The sequence below is a fragment of the Sminthopsis crassicaudata genome, chromosome 1 (genome assembly GCF_048593235.1).
Source record: "Sminthopsis crassicaudata isolate SCR6 chromosome 1, ASM4859323v1, whole genome shotgun sequence".
Taxonomy (NCBI): Eukaryota; Metazoa; Chordata; class Mammalia; order Dasyuromorphia; family Dasyuridae; genus Sminthopsis; species Sminthopsis crassicaudata.
Window position 1 is genome coordinate 625909830 of NC_133617.1, and position 23755 is coordinate 625933584.

Here is a 23755-nt window from a genome sequence, read left to right on the forward strand (position 1 = left end):
AAGAGCCGAGAAAGAGATTCAAGGAATTAGAGTAGGAAATGAGGAAATCAAACTATCACTTTTTGCAGATGACATGATGGTATACTTAGAGAACCCCAAAGACTCTGCTAAAAAGCTACTAGAAATAATTCAAAATTTCAGCAAAGTGGCAGGATACAAAATAAATCCACATAAATCCTCGGCATTTTTATATATCACTAACAAAATGCAACAGCAAGAGATACAAAGAGAAATTCCATTCCAAACAAATGTTGAGAGTATAAAATATTTGGGAATCCATCTACCAAAGAAAAGTCAGGAATTATATGAGAAAAATTACAAAACACTTGCCACAAAAATAAAATCAGATTTAAATAATTGGAAAGACATTCAGTGCTCTTGGATAGGCCGAGCGAATATAATAAAGATGACAATACTCCCCAAACTAATCTATTTATTTAGTGCTATACCAATCAGACTCCCAAGAAACTATTTTAATGACCTAGAAAAAATAACAACAAAATTCATATGGAAGAATAAAAGGTCAAGATTTGCAAGGGAACTAATGAAAAAAAACTCAGAGGAAGGTGGTCTAAGTGTACCTGATCTAAAGCTATATTATATAGCAGCAGTCACCAAAACCATTTGGTATTGGCTACGAAATAGACCGGTAGATCAGTGGAATAGATTAGATACAAAGGACAAAAAAGGGTACATCTATAGCAATCTAATTTTTGACAAACCCAAAGATTCCAACATTAGGGATAAAAATTCATTATTCGGAAAAAACTGTTGGGAAAACTGGAAATTAGTATGGCAGAAATTAGATATGGATCCACACTTAACACCATATACCAAGATAAGATCAAAATGGGTCCATGATTTAGGCATAAAGAGGGAGATAATAAATAGATTAGAGGAACAGAGGATAATCTACCTCTCAGACTTGTGGAGGAGGAAGGAATTTATGACCAGAGGAGAACTAGAGATCATTATTGATCACAAAATAGAAGATTTTGATTACATCAAACTAAAAAGTTTCTGTACAGATAATACTAATGCAAACAAGATTAGAAGGGAAGTAACAAATTGGGAAAATATTTTTAAAAACAAAGGTTCTGACAAAGGTCTCATTTCCAAAATATATAGAGAACTGACCCTAATTTATAAGAAACCGAACCATTCTCCAATTGATAAATGGTCAAAGGATATGAACAGACAATTCTCAGAGGAAGAAATTGAAACTATATCCACTCACATGAAAGAGTGTTCCAAATCACTACTGATCAGAGAAATGCAAATTAAGACCACTCTGAGATACCACTACACACCTGTCAGATTGGCTAAGATGACAGGAACAAATAATGACAAATGTTGGAGGGGATGTGGGGAAACTGGGACACTAATACATTGCTGGTGGAGTTGTGAAAGAATCCAGCCATTCTGGAGAGCAATCTGGAATTATGCCCAAAAAGTTATCAAACTGTGCATACCCTTTGACCCAGCAGCGCTACTACTGGGATTATATCCCAAAGAAATACTAAAGAGCGGAAAGAGACATATATGTGCCAAAATGTTTGTGGCAGCTCTTTTTGTTGTAGCTAGAAACTGGAGGATGAATGGATGTCCATCAGTTGGAGAATGGTTGGGTAAATTGTGGTATATGAAGGTTATGGAATATTATTGCTCGGTAAGAAATGACCAGCGGGAGGAATATAGAGAGGCCTGGAGAGACTTAAATCAACTGATGCTGAGTGAAATGAGCAGAACCAGAGGATCACTGTACACTTCAACAACAATACTGTATGAGGATGTATTCTGATGGAAGTGGAAATCTTCAACATAAAGAAGATCCAACTCACTTCCAGTTGATCAATGATGGACAGAGGTAGCTGCACCCAGAGAAGAAACACTGGGAGGGGAATGAAAATTGTTAGCACTAATATCTGTCTGCCCAGGTTGCATGTACCTTCGGATTCTAATGTTTGTTGTGCAACAAGAAAATGATATTCGCACACATGTATTGTACCTAGACTATATTGTAACACATGTAAAATGTATGGTATTGCCTGTCGTCGGGGGGAGGGAATAGAGGGAGGGGGGGTAAATTGGAAAAATGAATACAAGGGATAATATTATAAAATATATATATATATAAAATAAAAAAAAAAAGAAAGAAAGAAAACCACTAATTAGCATTCTTTGTGAGAAAATAAAGAATACTAAATTTTGCAAAATAATAATCATATTTAAAAAAAATTTTAAATGGTTCTAATGCATTTTTGTTTTACTAATATTCTAAAATATGTAAAATATAAAAATGAGAAACTTGCATAATCAGGTTGCAATAAAATTTTGTTTTTCTTAAAAAAAAAAAAAAAAGAAAAAGAAACTGTTTCAAAGATTCCCCTCTCAGTGTTTTAATTATTTCAAATAATCCTCAGAAATAAAAGACATATCTTTTCCATGGTGTCAGCACTTAAATATCTGACAACCAGAATCATTCACTACCAACTTCTTATTCATCAAAGTGATAAACAAGAGTTATTTTGGCGTGGCTTGTCACTAGGGTTTGCTGCCTGTTCCTTCCTGTCTAAATAAATGAATGAACAAGTAGATAAATAAAAGATAGAGGAAAAATGGGAGGAAGGAAGGAAGGAAGGAAGGAAGGAAGGAAGGAAGGAAGGAAGGAAGGAAGGAAGGAAGGAAGGAAGGAAGGAAGGAAGGAAGGAAGGAAGGAAGGAAGGAAGGAAGGAAGGAAGGAAGGGAAGGAAGGAAGGAAGGAAGGAAGGAAGGAAGGAAGGAAGGAAGGAAGGAAGGAAGGAAGGAAGGAAGGAAGGAAGGAAGGAAGGAAGGGAAGGAGGGAAGGAAGGAAGGAAGGAAGGAAATAGATGCAGATAGATTTATAGAAAGATGTAGATAAAGAAATAAAAACAAATAGACAGACACAAGACACTTTCTAGGCTGGAAGCATGGAGAGATATTAGCAACCTGGAAGAGGGGAATTCACATAAGAAGAGGAGCTAAACTGAGATTTGCAGGACCAGGGATTCCAGGAAGTGTAAATGAAAGAGATATCAGCCAATACATTGGCCCAGTGAAAGAAGATAGAACTTTACGTATGGGGAGCAGTGGGCCAGTTTAATTATACTTGTTCCAAAGTGGAAGTCCTCTTTTGCAGAGCTAAACTTATTTGAAATTCTATGTATTCCTAATTTGATGTGAATTGCAACACCTGATGTTTTCTGTTCCTTCTTGGAGTTTGACAGATAATGATTATGCATCACAAATGGCACAAATGGCTTTGCATTCAAATTTTGACTACCTTACACCCAGAGAGTTAAGAAAATTTCTAAGTAAAGGGAATCATTGATTCAGTTTTATAACTAGGAACTTTTGTGCCTGGTATGAGCAATGGATAGATTGCTGGGTCTGGAGTCAGGAAGACTCAAATTCCTGAGTTCCAATCTGACCTCAGACACTTGCTAGTTGTGTGACCCTGAGAAAGTCACTTACCCCTGTTTGCCTCAGTTTCCTCACCTATGAAATGAGCTGGAGAAGGAAATGGCAAACCACTCCAGTATTTTTGCCAACAAAACCCCAAATTGGTTCATGAAGAATTGTACATAAGTGAACAAGATGATCAACAATGAACCATTAAGTACTTTTTGTCACCTACTATGTACTGAGCATTGTGCTTAGGCACTGTGGGAAATAGTGCTAGACTTGAAGTCAAAAAGTCTTGATTTCAAGTCTAGCCTCAGACACTTAATTGTTGTGGGATGACATTAACCTCTACTTCAGCTTCCTCATCTTTAAAAGGGAGATAATAATAGCACCTATTTAACAGAGTTATTGTGGACATCAAATATAATAAAATATTATAGCATTTTTCAAAATTTAAACTGCAATGACTGATTTAATATCAGGAAAACTCTCAGCATAACTGGTCCCATCAACAACAAAATCAACAGAGATCATAAGATTATTTCAGTAGATGCAGAAAAAGCATTTGATGAGATATAATACCTATTCCAAATAAAAGCACTGGAGAGCATAGGAATAAACAGAGTTTTCTTTAAAGTGGTAAGTAGCATTTATATAAAATAATCAGCAAACTTTAAGTGTAAGGGAGATAAGCTAGAAGCATTCCATAAAAGATCAGGGGTGAAACAAGGATGCCCTATTATCCAATATTGTACTAGAAATGTTAGCTTTAGCTGTAAGAGAAGAAAAAGAAAGTTAAGAAATTACAATGGGCAATGATTGTATAAGTATAATATATGTTAGATTGTTTATTGTCTTTGGGAGGAAGGAATTAAGAGAGGGAAGGAGAAAAAATTTGAAATTCAAAATCTTACAAAAATGAATCTTGAAAACTCATCACTCTTTACATGTAATTGGAAATACAAAATACTATTCAGGAAAAAACTTTAAATTTCTATATAAATTCCAGCTATTAATATTATAAGTACAAGTATACAAGTACATATGATATAAACAAACATATTTGTACATGTATACATATATGCCATAATAAAAAATGAATAAAATATGTTCAGTCATTTTTCAATCATATCCTGTTCTTTATAAGCCTATTTGTAGTTTTTTTTGTTTTTGTTTTTGTTTTTGTTTTTGTTTTTGTTTTTTTGGCAAAGATATTGGAATGTTTTGCTTCTCCATTTCCTTCTCCAGCTCATTTTACAGAGAAGAAAGACAAAAGAGGTTAAATTAATTTCCCGTGACCACATAGTTAGGAAATGTGGGGGACTGGATTTGAACCCAGGATTCTTGCATACTAAATGCTGAAAGCTGATATTTCTGCATTGATTAAGGATATATTTATGCATGAAGGCCAACCTAGGTTTATATCATTAGAATCCATTAATTAAATTTGAGAAATCCATCACTTACATTTGTATATTTAGTACAAGTGTACTACTACTCCCACTAATTGTGGGAGTCTTGCTTTGAATGTATGTCTGTTATATAGCTACATAGTAAAGATCTGCCTGCACATTAGATTGTCCACCTGTGAATCAATGATGCTTAAAAACTGCCACAATTTTACAGAAAGAACTGAGTGGGAAGGTACCATCTAATATTCATAGGATTTAAGCCAGCAATAATCTAAAAGATCATCTAGTCTCATACTTTCGTTTTGCATTTTAGGAAAACTGAGGCCCAGAAAGGGAAGTGACTAAGGTAATATAGGTTGACTTTGTCGCAAAATCAATAATTCCACCTATATCTGCTATTCCTTTCCTAATGTCAGACTACCATTTGCCTCAGTTTCCTCATCTGTAAAATAAACTGGAGAAGGAAATGGCAAATTATTCCAGTATCTTTGCCAAGAAAACAGCAAAATGGGTCATTAAAGAGATGGACATGACTGAAAAACAACCTTTTCATTCTGAGCATCCGAATACAACTGTTGAAAAAAGAATCCTGCTTGATGTAACAAAGGAATCAAACTTAGTCCACTGGATATTAATGTGACCCTTCCCCCATTCCCAATTTTAAATAGCACTTTCAAAAGGGTAATGGGGAATTCCCCTAACTGTTCCTGGGGCTGTCCCAAGAGATGTGAGTTACAGAGCTGAACAGCTGTTTAGGTGCACTTATATTGACAGGGAGCCAAGCTCCCTTTCTCCTAAATGTAGGATTCTTGCTTCCCTCATTCTAATAATTATAAAACACTCAACCCTAAACCATGGAATGAGAAGCTCTATCTGCACTCATTGGGGTTTTTTAAAAAGAAGAAAAGGAATGATGTTACTAGGACTTCTCAGGTAGAAGGAAATCCTGCTACATTTCTTTATTTCTTTTTGGCAGAGTCTATCTGAGGGTTACCAGAAGAAAAGGCTGAAAATCATCAGTAAAGAATCAAAGGGCTGATTTAAAGGTAAGACTTTATGTGTGTATGTATGTGTATATATACATATACATACATATATACACAAATATGTGCACACATACATATATACATAAGCACATGTGTGTATCCATTCTTTACACTGTTCATCTCTATAATATGGTGATTATTTTGATAATTTAATGGAATTTAAGCTTCCTTTGATGTGGTTTATGATGTGGTATTCTTCACCAAATGATGTCATTCAAGGATCAAAATGATATATTATGTACACACCAGATGATGGTAGACACCAAAACTTGGGATTCAATCATGTGAAGAATTCACAATGACCAGTTTTTTTGACAAAATGTAGATTTATTTGGGGAAGAGAGTACAGATAAAATGAAGGGATACAATAGACACCAGTAAATGGCAAATATGAAATAGAATGGGAGAGCATTTGAAAGACAAGTTCCTCAGTGGAACTCACAATTACCTAGGAGAAAGGAAATATCCCATGAGGTTAGGGCTTGCCTTTAGCTGGAAGACTATATCCTGAAAAGGACTTAGCATCCTAAAGAATTAGTTAGCTGTAAGGAGAAGAAGTGAGGTTGGGAAGCATAGTGTAGTTAGGAGAGATACCACATGGCATGGGGAAAGGGAAGGAGAAAGACACCATGAGGCAGAGTGCCATGGTAGACTGACCCACAGGAAAGAAGCAGACTATAGGATGGCCCATAAGTAGATCTTATAGGGAAAATTTAACCTCAGGTACATAACATGGGAATGACAAGATGAAGCTGCTATAGATCTCTACAGAGGGTGGGTCTCAAGGTTTGACATAACTTAGGTTTCAGACTGGATAATCTCCCCAGAGGATGGGACCATAAAATTAAACTGATCTCAATCAGAGCCTTCTCTCTGCTGCCTCAAGGATTAATTTTTATCAGTTCCTCTCTAACCATACCCAATGTTTAAGACCTCATCACTCTCACTTCTAAAATTTGGAAATAAAGGGAAAAAAAAGTCATCCTGAGTGAGCATTGATAGGTAAAAGTTCATAATTATGTACATTGCCTTTTTTAAAAATAATCTTGTCTGCAAAAATCAAAACACTTAAGACATAAACTCCAGACTAATCATTCCCATGATGAAAAGAAGTTTAAATATTGGAGACTGAACTAGTGCATTCTCCAGTGTTTATTTATCCAGAACTATGATATATTTGATAAGTGGACTAAGGTATTTTGTTGCTGTTTAGTCATCTCCATCCTGTTAGACCCTTTTTAACACATTTGGGGTTTTCTTGATAAAGATACTACAGTGGTTTGCTATTTCTTTCCCCAGGTCATTTTAAAGATGAGGGAACTCAAAGTTAAATTTTCACCAAGGATCACCCGAAGCCAGATTTGAGCACAAGAAAATTAGTCTTCTTGACTCCAAGCTAGGCACTCTGTCCATTGAACTATTTAGTTGCCCACCCTCTGAAATATTTTTAATTAAAGTACTTTAGTTTGTGTGAGTGAGTGTTTGGGTTGGGAGTGAGGGGCAGAGAGGAGAGACAAATAGAGACAGAGAAACACAGAGAGGCAATGCAGGAAGAACAAAGACAGTAATTTCTTAAAAACAAAAACAAAAACTGAAGAAAACTGGAAAATTTTGACCTCCATGTAAGAATCTTCATTTAGGGTTGGACAAAGTCCTACAGATGCTGTATTATTATGTTATCTGTCATTAAGTAATGCAATCATTAAATCTGGATTTAAATGTGTTTCCAACAAAGTATTCTCAACATAAGTGGTTTCTTTTTTTTTTTTTTTTAAGTCAAGGGAATTATTTTATTTCAGCTATTGGCCATTAACTTGTTGGAGATAGATGGGGCTATGTCCATTACATTGGGAAAGTTTGGATTATGAAATAGTCATTGTCTCCAACCATTAAAAAAGCAGCTTTTTTTTTTCTTTTAGAACAATTGATTTACTTCATCTTTCACTTTCCTAGGACAGTTTGTTCTTTTAGAAATGGATAAAACTCTTGTGATATAACCATCCTATCTATCCTGGCTTGAATCTCATTGATATACAACAAAAGCATCAAAGTAAAATGTTTGTTGAATGTACTCTGACCCCTAGTCTTCCCCAGGTGAAGAAGTAAATGAACATTCCATCAACCTGTAGGATTTAAAAATTTGGCAACCTAGAGGATGAATTCCCTTCTGTTGCAGTCTGCCTAAATCCTGCTTTTCCTATTCTCAGATCAATGACTTGCATCTCTAAAGCTCCCCAATTATTGAATTTTCCAGAACAAAGCTAAAACATTTAGCCTTGAAAAGGTTAATCCCTAAACTAAGGAAGACTTCAAATAAGTTTATGGGTTCCTTAGAAAACTTTACTTTGTGATGAGATGAGCTAATAGCTGATTACATCTCACCAAATTGTAGCTAATTTTCTTTTAATCTTACTTTGCTATATAAAACCCACTTTGGGAACTGGTTCACATTTACTTCAAAGGTTTCTCCATTTCTTTCAGAGCCAATTAAGTTCAATAAGCATTTTTGTTATTTAGTTTGTTTTTCAGTCATGTCTGACTCTTCAGGACCCTATTTGGGACTTTTCTTGGCAAAGATCCTAGAGTGGCTTGACATTTCCTTCTCCAGCTAATTCAATATATGAGGAAACTGAGGCAATCAGGTTTAAGACTGGATTTGAACTCAGAAACATTAATCTTTCTGATTCCAGACCCAATGCTCTAGCCACTATTCTATTTATTGGATGTCAATTATGAGCAAAGCACTGAACAAGATGTATCTAAACAAAAAGAAAAAAAAAAATCTCTCATCTCAAGAAGCTAATATTTTGCTAATCATCTACTTTGTCTCACGATTTTTCCTCCTATCTTTATTCCCTCTAGAACTCATTAGAAAGTTGGGCGGCAACCCCCAATAATAGTCAAAAACTATATGCTTCTCCTGAAAAGTGGATTTTACCTCAATACATTTCTACCACATCTGACAAAGTATCTAGCATATAGTAGGTTTCTGATATATGTTGGTTCATTTGTTTTTGTAATTGTTTCATCTGTGATGGGAGTGCAACAAATATATTAAATCACAGATTTACAGGTAGAAGGAATCTCACAGACCATCTAGTCCAACTTTATTTTTCTAGATTAACAATCAGGGCACAGTGAAGTTAATTTTTATCCAGGATCAGAAAAGTAGTAATTAATAAAATCAAATTCTCTGATTTCAAAGTCAGCATTCTTCACATTATTCCAGAGTGCTACTTATACTGATGTCCATGTCTCTTCAGTTGCCTTCATATCCTGCCATTCCTTTTACCCCTCTAGATTATTAAACCTTAATTCAAAACTGCTTACACTGGAAGGTCAAGGTTAAAGTAACATGCATCCACCGCTCAGCTCAGCTTCCCTGATTTATACCTATTAAGTGTGTATAATATGCATTTGTTAAAATGAGCTTGAACCTTTTTCTACCCTCCTTTTTGGGGGAAGGGGATTAGGGGCATTACATATAACAAAGATAGATACATATGATAAGTTGATAGCTTTCTTTTTGAGTGTGTGGTTAAGTAAGTTGTTCTGTAATTTAGAGAGATCACAGCCCCACCCTTCCTACCCCAACTTTACTCTGGGTTTCAGTCATTTAAAATCTGGTACAATATATACAGAGGTTTACAAATAAACATCAAAAAGCCCCTTGTGAAGCATCTTTGTTTCCCAGACTCTATTTTTGGTAGCTTTCATTATCAGAGGGCTGAGCTGATTCCATCAAGAAGACAACAGCCCAGCCAATGCAGTCAGCCACAGGCTGAGAATCACAAGCTGCAACCCCTACATCCCAAATGTCGTTTGTAAAGGAGTTTAGGGAAAGAGTCCTCCTGGTATCCTTTCAACTTATTAAAGATTGAAAGGAAGAAAAGTTGCTTTTAGGACCCAAGATTTGGCAAGAGTGCCACAAAAATAATGTTTTTTTACATGATCTCTTTTTTTCTTGCTCAGTTGGTAGAACTTGCCGGAAGCAGCAGATAGGTTCTGGGGTGGGGGGGGAGCTAGGTTGATAGTATCATGGCAACACATGTGCAGCAGTTTGGCAGGGGAGAGAGAATCACAGCACAGTTTTGAAATTCTTACCATTCACTCTGGTGAAAAGCCCCTGATGATGCTGGCCCAAGCCCAATTCCTAGGGGAAATCATTGCCCATTCCCCTTCCCCACAATGCCTCCTGGTATTAAGTGGTATTAAGGAAAGAAGAAAAAGTGAGTTGTATTCAAAAAAGTAGGATGGAAGAGACCAGGAGGGAAAAGACAGAAGAAATCATGGATGATTCCTTCCTGGAAAGTGGGAAAATCACTCTCTGCTAATTTGGGTACCTATTTCATGCTGATCTTTGAGAAGGAGAACAGGAGGTGCTGCCAAGAGATAGATCAAAGAATGGCATCAACTGGATGGTCACTGAGAAGGAGAAAGTGAAGCTGCTGACTTTTCATAGTCCTCTTTCACTTAAATCCAATTGCATGTTATAGCATCAACTCCTTTATGTCATGGTCCTTTTCTTGAACAAAGAACAAATACCTACCTCTCTGGGAAAACATAATAAGATGCAGAATAGCATCTGGATGAAGCTCTGGATTTTGAGGCAGAAGACAAAGTTCAAATCCCCCAAAAAACACTTATTAGCTTTGTGACCTTAAGAAGGTTCCTTAACTTCTCAGAATTTCAGTTTGTTCATCAGTAATTGGAGGAGATTAGACCTCAAGGATCCTTCCAAATCTAAAACTATGGTCTTATAAGCAGAGTAATTTGCAATTGCACCAACTTTGTAGTAATCCTCCCCACTCCCCAAAGTAAAATGCTTTCCTTTATACTTTCTTTAAGATTTCCTTCTTTCCTTCCTTCCTTCCTTCTTTTCTTCCTTCTTTCCTCTCTTCATTGTTGCTAGAAGGGCTTCTGCATCACTCTACAACAAAGAAGGTTTACTAAGCTTTTGGGCGTCAAAATCCCCCTTTGGGGAACTCTTCAGAATCATGTTTTTTAAACATTTAAAATAAAATATGTAGGGAAACAAAGAAAATAAATTTTATTGAAATACAATTATTAATATTTTTGAAAATTCATGAACCTCAAGTTGAAAACTCTACTGAATACTGAGGCTTTCAATAAACTTCTCTAAAATATGATCCTATTTTTCAAAGCACTTCTGAGAATCAGTATCTGCAGTCCCCACTGTTGAATCATTCCAATGGTAAATGTTACTTATTTCCAGAATTTTTCCTGTCTAGACCACTAAATTGTGAGCCTGATTTGTTGTGTGCTTCACCTTGTCCTGGCTTAGAACTATTCCAGCTCATAAATGTGTTCCCATAATGCTTCACTTGCCTCCACAGATTACTGTTTGATGAGCAGTCAATGCACAAGAATCGAGAGTTGGATTTGTTGGTTGATCCTATTTGTATGATCCTAGATAACTGTTAAAGCCATAACAAGATGCTTATGTCTGCCATGATTTGAACAACTCATTTTGATTTTCAACTTCAGTTTTCATCCTTCCCTTTTCATAGATAAGAAAATAGTTCAACATTCATAGCCCTCAGATACATCAATTTTTCACCAACATTTGTCTTCTAGCTTGAATCACCCTAGAAGACAACCAATAATTTTTGTACATTTCTCTATGAAGGGGCAAGAAATGATATGAAAGCATGTGTTGCCTTTGAAATTGTCTTGAGTTTATGAGAATCTGCCCTATTCATTTAGAGAAGATTGTACAATTCTGGTTAAGACCAAAGTTTCTCAAAAGCAAGAAGAGTCCATGACTCTATACCACCGACTCTATACCACCTTTTGTGGTGTAAAATCAAACTGAAAGGAATGTTAAAATCCATCTAGTTCAACATCATCATTTAACATATGAGAAAATTGGGGGACAGAGAAATTCAGTTACTTGTCCAATGTTATATTATTAATTCAAAGGGACTTTACCTGCTTTTGTTCAATGCCAGAACTCAACAGTGAAGAAAGAACATGCCTCATTTCATTAATAATTGTTTTTACACATGAAGCAAAGCAAGCTTGACAAATACCAACTGACACAATTGGCTGCCTCCTAGGATAATCCTGTCTTCAAAATGACTGAACAAAGTATAGCATTCTATATGTCAGAGAAAGATATCAAAAATATAAAGCCTTACTCATACTATAAGGACATTTGGTAGCCACCTGAAAAAAAAAATCATAGCAATAATCATAGATTTCCTTACCTAACCAGGAGACAGACTCTAGTATATTCATTTATGGATGAAATTATTCCAGTTAATTTTTCTTTTCTTCCATGTGTTAGCATCTGTGGCCTCCAGGTTCATACCTAAGGATTTTCCTAGAATTCCCTATTATCCATCAGGGACTTTTTCAGAACAGCTAAATCTTTGATCATGAAAAGTTGTGAAATGTGAGTGACTCCATTTTTGTGTAATAAATTTCCTTCAAATTATATTATATGTAAAGCTATATTAAAAGAAGAAAAACAAAATTAAGCTTTTAATAAAAGTCATGCCTCCCAAAGGTGCATTTAAATCCCTAGAGTCATTTATCATCCCAATATGGGATTTTTCTGACAGAAAACTTCCAGTTTCCTCCCTTTTTTCACTTTTCTAATATCTCCCAGTTGTCAGCCTCACTCATTCTAACTATCTATCTACCTATCTATCTATCCATTTATCTGTCTGTCTATATCTAAAAGTGAACATAATTTATTTTTCATTTGAAACTACAAACAGGTATTATGTGCCTGCTAAATATATCATACTAGGAACACAAATCTAACACCTTACCAAAAGTAAAACACAAAAGTCTCTGGTAGAGAAAAATATATCATTGAACTGCCTAATTATAGTGTCAAAACTATGAATAACAGAGAACAAGACCAAAGAAGACCTGATGGATTGGGAAAATTGAGGAAAACAGAGGAACTAGAGATCACCAAGAAGCTAAGAATAGGTTTAAGAGGAAAGATGCAGAGGAAGAAATGGAAACCTAATGAATTGGTCCAGGGGTTCTGATCAAATTAATGATATTTTTAAAAAATTAAAAAATTAATCACAATTCCAATTATCTTTAAAAGATGCTGTATCTTTTAGAGTAAATAAGTCTTACATCCAATATCCCTATTATAGGATGATCAGAGGTATCTCTGTGATGTAGAAAAATTTCATGCTAGAATTTGTGCCAGAATAGACCTTCTTGGATTGTTTTTATAAGGAAAGGGGCAACAGGTCATGGAGAGAGAGTGAGTTCAAGTTTTTGAAATAATAAAGAAGCAAGTTTTCAGAGATAGAGAGAGTCAGAGGGAGATTAAGAAGGAATGAAAGTTAAATTGTGGGACTAATGTCTTCTTGCCTTGAGGCAGCTGATTAATTAACCTATATAGATGAATGTATGCCATCATCTTAGTCTGATGGTTTTCTGAGGAAGGGTGTGGTTGGAATGGACCAGTTTGGGAAATTTTTCTCCCCAGACCAGATAAAGAACATTGACACGGACTTTTTCTCCTTTATCTCCTTTTTTTATCTGCCAAAGTTGGAGCACATAGCCTCCAAAGTATTTCTTGCCTGTTCTTCAAGTCTGTTCATAATTCCTGATTTAATTAGCATTTAATTACTGACTTAATTAGAAATCCTGGCTTATTCTAGATGAAAATATGATTAATCGTGATTTATTTTGCATGCTATATTATTTGTAAAGCTGGATACAGACTACTGACCTCAGACTTGGGGGCAAGATGATAGAAAATGAGATTGAGATATTCATTTTTATAAATGTGCCTAAGTAAACAAAGCTAGATCTAATCCAGGCTTTTGTCCTAAAGACAAGTGAGTCAGTTGCCTATATATTTGATAAGAAGATAGGCTGGCAAGTCATACTTCTTTCTCTATCTTTAACCTCTTCACCTATGCATGGAAAGGTAGAATTCACTACAGTGAAAGAAGATTGTCATGTTTACCAAGAGGAGAAAGGAAGTATTTGATCTCAACCTATAATGATCCCATTGTAAAGACTGGGGCTAGAAAAAGGAATGATTATTTATCCCTTTCATTTCCCACCCTATCTCACATCAAAATCCCAATGGCACAAAGGCTACAAAAAGGATGTGTATATCCATGGATAAGGGATTAAGGCTTAGCCAGTTATAGATCAAAATCACTCCTTATCATTAGGAACTTAATGGGATCAAATAGACCTATGGACCAATTCAAATAAATCAAGGGAAATTCAAACCAGAGACTTGATGTCGCCCACCTTGGGGATTGTTTGTACAGATTTGATACTGGGATAAAGTGAGGCTCTTGTAGGCCACTTAACAGAAGGAGATTAACTTAGTCTAAATATAAAAAAGATATTTAACAGGGAGACAGAAGTGTTTAGTCCAGGTACAAATGGCCCACTTTTTCTCTCTATAAAAATATATCTGGTAGAACAGCTATGTGGAACAATAGATAAAGCATAACTACTGGTATCAAGTGGCCCTGAATTCAAATTCAGATTCATAAACTTACTAATTCTGTTACCCTGGAAAGTCACTTAACCCTGATTGCTTCCAAATTAAAAAAAAAAAAAAGTTTTAAAAATATCTGGTCAACAGGATAGGGCAAGAACTCAAGTGGTCTTGAAACATCTGCCAAATCTGTCTCAACCATATATTAGTGGATCTTTCTATGCTTTTAGGTGATCTAGAAGTCTCATCAATATGGTCAGAGGTTACAAGTTGAATCCAAGGATGAATAATTTGAGTCTAACCTACTCTAAGCCAATCAAAGTGGTCAAAGCTACATCAATACGAATATTGAAGTCATCAAGAATGAGGATAAGTATGAAATAGGGATGGAAAATTGTGAGTGGGTTTCAGAACTGAAAAGCAAAAACAGTAAATGATAATGACACCAGTACTACTAACAAGAGGGAAATAGATGGTGTGATATAAGGAAAGGAGAGGTTGTTAAGTGGTGAGAGGTGGGGCAATAAAATTGTCTGGAAATGGCAGAGAGAAACAAATAGTATACTGACTTAACTTCTCCTGGTCTAGAATGCTGGCTGCTCTAAGATTAAAGAGGAATTCATCACTGAAAGTGTGTTCAGGAATGACATGTTTAATAATGGAAACTATATCAATGACCACAAAGAGATAGAGGAAGCATGAAAAGAAGTGATCTATGAAAAGAGAAAATTGTTATTTTTTAAATGGAGGACTTTAAGGGATATAGTAGAAGGGGAAGATAGGGATGAATTAGGGACTGGAGAAAATGTAAGGTCATATGAAAAGTCCAAGAAATTAAATCACTAATCTTGAATTGTACTTGGTTGCAACAAGGCTTCATTATTTAATCTCTGTCATATACCTTGAGAGGTGTAAATTCTGGGACTGGGTGTACATATCCATAAGGGATTGGGATATTTGGTAATGAATGGGAGAAGAGGGGAACTCTAGCAGTTCCTAATAGCATACCATCACTCCATTTTGTTAAAAAATCCCTTCCAGCAATAGGACTGAGCTATGACCAAATTTGGAAGAGAGACATTGGTCCTGGGATAACTGTGTCTTCCCTTTTTTCAGTGGGACCATTTCCATTTCTCTGGATCATGTGACTACAAAGTATTGAAAAAGAGCCAGAGGAGAAAAGAGTCTCTCTCTTTTCTGCACTATCCCTTGCCCACCAGGGTCCTATGGAGTGACAGGGGTTGAGAAGGTGCTGAGTTATAGATTGATAATGGTGGCTAGCACAAATCAAGTGACTAGGCAATGTTCTTCACTTTTCAAGATATGGCTTCAACCAGCACTCTCCAGTCAAGTAATGGCTTTGGTTGGTCTTTTCTCTTATTATCTCCCCAATGGATGGAAAGAAGATATATGTTATATGTATCAGGGCATAGTCTGATAAACTTCTATATGACAGAGAAAGATGTCAAAGGTATCAAGTATTACTCATATTAATAAGGATATTTGGAAGCCACTTGAAGCCAAATTACTCATAACAATAACTATGGATTTTCTTACCCAAAGGACAGATTCTAGTATGTTTATTCATGGATGAAACTATTGCAGTGAACTGTCCTTCCTTTCTATGTGATAGAGTCACATTAGAATGTAGACAGACACTTATCTCAGCTAAGTCATTTAAACTTTCTCAGGGACAATATACTCTGAATATACAGCTGAAAAATGGGAATGATAATAATAGCACCCAGTTCATAAGAATGTTGTATAGATGAAATGAAATGATGTATACAAAATATTTTACATACTTTAAAGTGTTCTATAAATTAGTTATTATTATTGTTTTTATTATGTTAAAATTGTATCTTGTTCAGGTCTTCCTGAACATTGCCCCACTTCTTTTTAGTGAGTATGTTTGTTCAATCCTTTTAGTCATATCTGACTCTTGATGAACATATTTAGAATTTTCTTGGCAAAGATACCAGAATGATTTGCCATTTCCTTCTCCAGCTCATTTTACAGATGAGAAAAGTGATATGGACAGGGTAAAGTGACTTACCCAGAGTCACACAGCTAGTAAGTATATTAAATAGGATTTTAATTCAGGCCTTCTGACTCCAGGTCTGATGTTCTATCAACTGTGTCAGCTGATTGATTTTTAGATGATATAGTAAATTTATAAGTAATCAATGGACAATTAATATGGATCACAGTATATTACATTCACCTTTTTGTTGTTGTTTGTTTATTTTTTCTTCTTCATTTTTCCCCTTTTGATCTGATTTTTCTTGCATAGCATGATAAATGTGGAAATAGGTTTAGAAGAATTGCACATGTTAAACCTTTGTTGGATTATTTACCGTCTAGATGTGGTGAAGAGAAAAATTTGGAATGCAAAGTTTTGCAAGGGTGAATGTTTAAAACTATCTTTGAATGTATTTGGAAAAATAAAAAAGATATTATTATTAAAAAAAATAAGTCATACAAACCATCCCAAAGATCAAGGATCAAAGGAATATTATGTATAAATTTTTATCAAACATTAACCACGAATCACATTCTATTAATATGTCCTAAGTCAGAGGAAGTCATTTAGCTTCTGTTTGTCACAGAGTTTAGAGAAGTTAGTTATTTTCAATAACAGCAGTAGAACATCAAATGGTCCTTCTAGTTTTAAGATGACATAGATATGTTAAAGTTTTAAAGTTTCACCAACAAGTTTGAGGTTTTTTGAATATTTGAATAATAAAATTATTTATTAACATATTAATTTTTTAAAATTAAATTATCTTGGTATAATTATTTATCCATTATTTTATTTATTATTTATATGTAACATAAATTATATTTATATAAATTATAAATATATCTTTACATTATTTAATTTATTATTAATTATTTTAATAATTTCAAATATAATTTTATTAAAATATTAATCAGAATTTTTTTGAAAATAAATAAATAAAAATAACCTAAGGTAACACAAATAAGAGTTAGTCTATTTCCAAAAAAGAAAGAAAGAAAGAAAGAAAGAAAGAAAGAAAGAAAGAAAGAAAGAAAGAAAGAAAGAAAGAAAGAAAGAAAGAAAGAAAGAAAGAAAGAAAGAAAACTATAAAATTGAGACCTTAAATTCCTGTTCCCCCTATCCCACTGCAACCCTAGCATTCTTCTATCTTCTAAGGGTCTGTGCTGATCAAGTGCTTAGAAATGTTAGAAATGACTTATCTCCTCCCCACCCTGTTCCCCACTCTACATCTTCTATCTTCTATCTTCTATCTTCTATCCACATATGTCTGCCTCTGTACCACTTTTCCCTGTTTGTCTACTTTCTGTGCCTGTTCGCTCCATGACCTCTGTGCCTTATTAAAGCATGATTGTAACCTCATTACTGGCTGCCATCATCTTTCCAAAGAATCAAGAGGGTGTTCTTGCCCCATTTTATTTATTAATTAGCAATTTAATTATCCTCCATCTTTTTCTGCATGACCTATGTTAAGTGGCTATTGCCTCAGAAAACTCATTATCATTATATTGTAGCAAATAGAGAGTAGGATTTAAATTGCTTCGTGGCGCAGTGGATACTTCCTAGATGTTTGATCCTGGGCAAGTCGCTTATTGTTGATTTCATTTTCCACATCTGTAAAATGAGTTGGAAGAAGGAAATGGCAAACCTCTCCAATATCTTTGCCAAGAAAACTCCAAATGTGGGCGTATAGATACAGATACGATTGAAAATGACTAGACAAAAATTTAGAATCCAAGAGGGTTGTGTTTGAATCCTTACTCACACATCTCCGTGGTACGTGACCCTGGACAAACTTTGTCATCTCTCTGGGCACAGTTTCAAAATATATAAAATGAGAGCGGTTGAATTTGACAACTTCTTCCAGTATCTGTGATCCCATGACACAATCTCACAAGGCAACAGAAAGCTGTCTTCTCTTTGTGTTATACCTACTGTGAAGGAGTAAGAGTGAAAACCATTCACTGTCCACCAGAAAGTCCATGGTATCTTGAGTTTGTTGTTTGTCATTTTGACTCATCTTAGTTCGGTTACTCAAGTTATGGTAGCCCATATCCAAACTACTAATGTGACCTCAGGCATGTCATTTTCCCATCCCCAAAATATATTGCCTCTGTTTTCTAGGTTCTTTATAATCCATCTCTTTTTTATTCACCTGGTATTTTTAAGCAGCTCATGAGAAGTTTCTATTGTACTGTGCAGGGTGCACTTTCATGTGAGCCAAATGGAAAGTAACTAAAAGCTTCTGTTCAGATAAAATTAAACCAGATATAGCAATAGGTTAGTATAGAACAAAGCTATCAAACTTAAATAAAAATAGGTTACTACAGGTCATATACTAACCTAGAAAACTATAAATTAATATTATTTATGTTGTATTTTATTTATTTTGTCAAACATTTCCAATTACATTTTGATTTGGTTTAGACAGCATTCAAAAGTTTTGCTGACACCTAGAATTTGACACCTCTGGTGTGGGGAAGTAGTTCTCAAACTTTTTGGTCTCAAGACTCTTTTGTACTATTGAGAACCCGAAAGAACTTTTGTTTATGAAGATTGTATCCGTTGATAGCTACCTTATTAGAAATTAAAATTGATCATTTTAAAGTTTTATTAATTTATTTTAAAATATCAATAAAACTCATAATAATAAATGTTAATATAAATAACATATTTTATGAAATATAGTTATATTTTCCAAAAATCAAAAATTAGCAAACCTTCAACCCTTCACAGATAACCTGGCTACACACACACACACACACACACACACACACACACACACACACACATCAGAGGATATGTGGAATTGCCTTCTGAAAGAGGCCATCATGTCAGAGCAATATGAATATAACTGAATATATCATACATGCCATTTAAAAAATTATTTATTACTAAGTTTAAACACTATAAGAGAATTTCCATACATCAATCAAAACATGCAAAAAAACTATATGTGAAACTATGAATTCTATTTTATACTTCTTTCTTTATGTATATAATTTTATATGTGTATATACATATATACATATATATATATATATATATAATTTAAAAACATATTTGGGGTTTTCTTGTGGTCTGCCATTTTCCTTCTCCACCTTTGATTATATCCTTATATTTTTTGTATATTTTTTAGGCTGTCCTCAGGAATCATTCCCATAGTGATATCTGTAGGAGGATTCTTTTCTTTTTTAAAAAATAAATATGATTAAATCTTCCTTTAGTGTTTCTGCTCATTTTACAGATGAGACAACTGAGTTAAACAGAGTTAAATGATTTGTCTCATGGGTCAAAGTGTCTGAGGCTGGATTTGAACTCAATAAGATAAGTCTTTCTGACTCCAGACCCAGAACTCTATCCACTGCAGCACTTGGCTGCCCTGTATTCTAAGAGAAGATAAAACATGAAAGAGGAGGGAAGGAGTGGAGAAGAGACAGGAAGGAAAGTACTCACACATGGCAACAAAGTCTAGAAAATAAGGAATAGGGCCAGGGAAGGTATGAAAATGGGTGCCTTGGTGCCTTCTCAAAATGTAGGTACTGGGAAAAATGCACTGAAAGGAGAAGGAAGGTCTATAGGAGCAGAGAAAACAGTTGAGGCATATTGATGAAGTCTCAAAAGTTGAATATCCAAGACACAACACATATGTACATGCATGCGTACCTACACACAAAGAGATACACAGACATGGATAAGTGGCTTATCCAATTGTAAGTCATTGTTTGGATAATAAGCATTCTCTATCTACCTGGATTTAGGGTTGTTTCGAGTAGTAATAGTGAATATCTGGGCTCTACCATTCCAGAATTTGGAGTCTGGGAACTCTTGTCCTTTTCTCACTTGCTCCAATTTTTGTTTTCTCATTTATCATGAGACCTAAGATATTAGAGTCTGATGTAATGGTTCTACTTTATATTAATTAATTCAGAAAATGGTTTATGATGGAAATAGTGATCAACTGGATCTATTTTTTTTTACTTTGGATTTTTTTTTTTGTCCAGCTGATGTTCTTCCAGTTTCATCTTTCATACTATTGAAATGTAGGGGTCTTAGAGTCTACATCAGACTTTATTCAAACTCATTCTTTATAGCTTCTAGCTATGAGGAACTGATCGGGTGGGCTCAAAGTCTTCAACCAAGCTTTTCCATAACATTTTGCAAATAAAGTTATGATTTTAATGAGTGGTATAACTAACTGCTGGAATTTTCTGCTTAGCAAGGAGAATCAAATATATGTTGGATAGGATGCTTGCTGGATTGTTTTGTCCTTTTAATTATGACACAATATATAATTAAGCTTCTTTAAGAAATTTAGAGTGATAGCCCAAGCTGAAATGTTTCTTGCTCATTCCCTTTCTCACTTAAGACTATCAACAGCTTGTTTAAGTATGTCAGATAGAAGCTGTTGTGAATGACTAGAGTATCTTCTTTTCATCTTCATCTTTCCTTTGAATTTTTGTTGATTTTAATCTTTGTTCTCATAAACTAATGGTCTGACAGTATGTAGAAAGGTAATCTGAAATCTTCATGTATATTTATATAACCAGTGAATATCAGTCTGTTAGGCTACAGACAATTTCATTTTTTGTGATGTTTAGAGCTCACCTTGTCTAATGAAGCTTCTTACTATTTTCCATATATCTTGCACAGAGAAAAAGATAAAGATATATGTGAAATATTCAGAAATAAGAAAAAAAAGGAGACCAAAGACTTGTGAATTACACAAAAACTTAATGTCAGTATGTCACAATTATTTACCATCAAGGAAACTTTGGCTTCTGTTTGAAGGTGCTGAATTTCACCAATGGTGCAGGGATATACGTTTTTTTCTTCTACCCCCCCCCAACTTGAGGAAGATGAAGCAATATGAAAAATATGAGATACTCTGGAATAAATTCCAGTTTAGGGATTTATCCTACCACCTTCAGGCTGAAATACCTGGGACTTACTTTAACATCAATTTTAGATGCACTAAGGGAGAAAAATTAACAAATAAACATTAACAATTCAAAGGAAATCACATTTGTAGATGGTGAACAATGTAAGGACTTCACAGTTAAGAGTAACAACAATTTAATTAATGCATATTGGCAGTGTGAATGGGTGTTATTATTAGCACCTTTCTCCAATTTTTGCCTTTGAAGTCCCATACTTAAATATGTATATATATATATATATATATATATATATATATATACATATATATATATATATATTATATTCTTGTTCATTGATTGAAGTTTTGAAGTTTAAATTAATAATAATTCCACTTAATGTTTCAATTCAGGGACCTGCTGGAAGTATCTTTCTTTCTTTTTTGACAATTTATTTTATTGTTTTGTCTTTGTTATTTGCTGATCAAGTTTATCAATGAAGAACTAACTGGCTAATTGGTCTTACTTTCAGAAAGCCACAGTTGCCACAAATGTCCATTATCTAAATTCTCTTTGAGCACTTATGCAAGCTAAGATTGGCTCATGAGTTCTATAATCTTTGCCTCTTTAATAACTACTTTCTGAGGTATCTTTTCTAATCTGTAAATACAACTGGATACTTTCTCACCCTCCTGGACATTTCCTCCAGGGATCTATATCTTCACAGGCTCTGAAACACCTTGAAGATCCTTTCTTTTTCTTTTTTTAATCTTCCTTCCTTCTTTCTTCCTTCCTTCCTTCCTTCCTTCCTTGGAATTAGACTAAAAAAGAGGAGGAGAAAAGATGGTGAAGAAAAATTGACCAATAAATTAATTGAATATGATAGATCATATAATATTCCATATTCATAATGTCCCATCTTTGCTAAATAGGGATTGAAGAGTTTTGACTTTGCTTTTTTCAGACTAAGCTCATGCATTATAATTATATGACCTTCAATTTCAGGATTTTTGTTTAATTGATTCAGTTTTCAATTAAACACACAACACGCACACACACACACACACACACATACATCCACCTACAAATTCACACAGCCCCCAGCACTATGGTTTATTGAAATTATTGGACCTGGATTTAAATCATGGTAGCCTATTTCCTCTCCTGTGAAGCATTGGACAAGGTTCTTTACTACTCTGAGCTTTCGTTCCTTCAGTCAAAAAAATCAGCTAGTTGGCTAAATGACCTTTAGAAATCCTTCTAGCTTTGATAATCTATGAATAAAGATCCTTTATGTTTCACAATCTAATGAAATTGTCAAACATTTTAGGTTATTTTAGGTATTTGCAGATGTGGTCTACTTTAAAACACTATTCTATCTGGAATGAACAGAACAGCTACACCCAGAGAAAGAACACTGGGAAATGAGTATGGACCACAACATAACATTTCCACTCTTTCTGTTATTGTTTGCTTGCATTTTTGTTTTTTCTTCTTAGGTTATTTTTACCTTCTTTCTAAATCTTATCTTTCTTGTGCAACAAGATAACTGTATAAATATGTGTACACATATTGTATTTAACATATGCTTTTACATATTTAACATGTATGCGACTACATGCCATCTAGGGGAGGGAGTGGAGAGGAGGGGAAAAGCTGAAACAGAAGTTTTTGCAAGGGTCAGTGTTGCATGCATATGCTTTGTATATAAAAAGTAATAATATTTTTTTTAAAAACAGACAGACAAGAAAACACTGTCCATAAGGAACACTTTGGAAGTTCTGCTTTTAAATGTAGCTGCAGTCACTACAAGGAAATTTTCTGACTTCTAGTGTTTATATAAGACAAGTAAGATATACTGACTTCACATAATGAAAATTCAGTTATTTGTACCCATTAATTTAGTGTGTACCAAGACAAGCCCTGATTAGGTTGTGACAATCCAAGAGAAATGAAGACAACTGTAGAGGAGCTTATTTGGGCAAATCAGCAAAAATAAAGTAAATTTTAAGACCAACAAACCCCTATTAACTTGAATTATTTGGTTAGTTAGCTTTTAAGTCTCTAATGCAGTCTGATTTTATACTCAGTGGGGAGCTAAAGAAAAGAAGTCTTGGGCCCTGTGGAGGTGGTCTCACTGGGAAGCAGGAAAGGAGGATTTAATCATATTAATTTATTTTTAAAAGAAAAAGAATCCTCCTACAGATATTACTATGGGGATGATTCCTGAGGACAGTCTAAAAAATGCATAACAAATATAAGGAAACAATCAAGACACAAGCAAAGTTTCAAAAAGATCGTACTATATTATTGCAAAATGACTAAGGAAAACTTTGTATTGGACCTACATAGAGATGAAACTAATAAGAACTCACATAGAATTAATATGTTAGGCATTGGTACACATACCGGGTATGCATATGAAAGCAATTGTCCATGAAATTTGAATATAAAAAGAAAGGATGACTCCTTGATTTAGCCCTCAACTTTGGAATGTGAATATGTCAGTAATT

The 23755-nt window shown here is 34.5% G+C and overlaps 1 protein-coding gene across 2 annotated transcripts in view; it reads left to right on the plus strand.

The window, feature by feature from the left end:
• PRLR (prolactin receptor) overlaps positions 1-23755 on the plus strand; it is a 380151-nt gene that overhangs the window by 84021 nt on the left and 272375 nt on the right. For both annotated transcript variants that reach the window (XM_074282692.1, XM_074282695.1), the window contains exon 2: positions 5815-5884. The gene's annotated coding sequence lies outside the window, so the exon portion shown is untranslated. The remainder of the gene's footprint in view (positions 1-5814; positions 5885-23755) is intronic.